Here is a 2,295-nt window from a genome sequence, read left to right as displayed (position 1 = left end):
CTCCCCTGCTGTCTCCAAACAGGTCCTCTCTGTGTCTATAAAAATCCATGCCCCCTGCCTGGGGGTGCGACTTCTCTAGCCCTCCTGTTAGGGCATGAGAACCTCGCCCAGGAGTGCCAATAAACTGCTGCTCTAAAACAACTCCGTGTCTTGGTGTCTGGGTAACTCAGCTTTACAATTAGCAGTCAAATGCCTTAGGCACTGTTTTATTGACTATACAAAGGCATTCAACTGTATGGATGAAAACAAATAATGGATAACATTGGGAAGAATAGGAATTTCAGAACACTTAGTTGTGCTTATGTGAGACATGTGCATAGACCAGAGGACAGTAGTTCAGAGCAAGGGAATACTGCAGGGTGTAAAATCAGGAAAGGTGTGTATCAGGATTGTGTCCTTTCAACAAATTTACTCATTCTGTATATTGAGCGAATAACGCAAGATTTTGGACTGTATGAAGAAGAGCAAGGCATCAGGATTGCAGGAAGATCTATGAACAACATATGATGTGATGACACAAACTTGCTTGCTGAAAAAATCAGGACTAAGCACTCAGTAATGAATCTAAAAAACTGCAACATTCAGGATGGATAGCACCTTAATATAAAGTAAAAAAAGAAAAAAGAAAAAAATACTCAGAACTGGACCAATAACCAATATCATGATAAACAAAGAAAATATTGAAGTAGTCAAGGATTTTATTTTACTTGAATCTACAATCAACCTCCCAAAAAAGCAGCAGTCAAGAGATCAAATGACATATTGCCTTGGGCAAATGTGTTGTAAAAAATCTCTCCAAAGTGTTAAAACAAAGATTTACCCTTGAGGGCTAAAGTAAAACTGATTTAAGCCATGATATTTTCAATTGTCTCATATGCATTTGAAAAGTAGATAATGAATAAAGAACACCAAAGAAATATTGATACTTTTGAACTTTGGTTTTGCTGAACTATATTGAATACATCGTGGACTACCAGAAGAATGAACCACTTTGTGTCAGAGAAAGTACAGTCTTGATGTTATTTAGAAGTGAGGGTGATGAAATTTCATCTTGCTTATTTCAGAGAAATTATCTGGAGGGACCTATCCCTGGAAAAGTACATCATGCTTGGAAAGGTTAGAGGTCTAAGAAAAAGAGGAAAACTCTCATGAGATCCTTTGATATAATGGCTGTAGTAATGGGCAGGAACATAACAACAATTGTGAGAATTTCACAAGGAAAGGCAATGTTGCATTCTGTTATACAAGGGAGTCACTATGAGTCGAAATTGAATTGGTAGCATCTAACAATGAAAAATATAGCAATAAATATCTTTATTTTACCTTATGGTAAGTCTATGTACTCGTGGATAGAGTCATAATATTTTAACTAATGTGATAGCTAATAGGTAATAGTGACCCCTCCTTGGGTTTTCGAGGCCCTATCATTACGGAAGTAAATTGTCCAGTCTTCTTTCTGGGGAGTGGCTCATGGGTTTGAACCTCTAGCCTCTTGGTTAGCAGTCAAAATGCCTTAGGCACTATGCCACCAGAGCTCCTAATAGGTAAGAAGTATGTACATATTTCTAATTTTAATATGGACTTGTGAAAGCTTTTCAATGGGTCAGCTCTAAGGGAAGGTTTTTATCCAAGAGCTCTTGGATAAGGCTATTGTCTTCTATCAACATCTGTGAATCTGGAATACAAATCATTTACTTCCAAACTATAGTGGTGGAGCAGGCACAAGGCAGACATTCCCATTACTAATGGGAGAAATTACCTCATATGCGTGTGAGAGCTGGACAAGGAATAAGAAAGACTGAAGAAGAATTGATGCTTTTGAGTTGTCGTGCTGGTGAAGAATGCTGAAAGCACCATGGACTGTTAAAAGAACTAACAAATCTGTCCTGCAGGAAGTGCAGCCAGAATGCTTCTTGGAGGCAAGAATGGACAGACTTCGTCTCACCTACTTTGGTGATATTATCAGAAAGGACCTTTCCCTGGAGAAGGATGTCATGCTTGGTAAGATGGCGGGTCAATGAAAGAGGGCAAGGACCTCAAGAGATGGATTGACACAGTGGCAGTGGAGATGGGCTCAAGTATAGCAGGGATTATGGAGCTGGCATGGGACTGGGCAGTGTTTTGTTCTGCTGTGCATAGGGTCACTATAAGTTGGAGACCACTCAACAGCACGTAAAAACAACAGCAACAATGGGAGAAATTGGAGGGAATGAAGGGACACTGTTGTTGTTGTTGTTGTTATGTGCCGTCGAGTCGGCCCCGACTCATAGCGACCCCTCCTTGGGTTTCCGAGGC

This window comes from Orycteropus afer, unplaced genomic scaffold (assembly GCF_000298275.1).
Source record: "Orycteropus afer afer isolate SDZICR_OR568_19922 unplaced genomic scaffold, OryAfe1.0 scaffold00022, whole genome shotgun sequence".
In the NCBI taxonomy this organism is placed as follows: Eukaryota; Metazoa; Chordata; class Mammalia; order Tubulidentata; family Orycteropodidae; genus Orycteropus; species Orycteropus afer.
The sequence above is the reverse complement of the archived record's forward strand: the minus strand, read 5'-3'. Positions refer to the sequence as shown.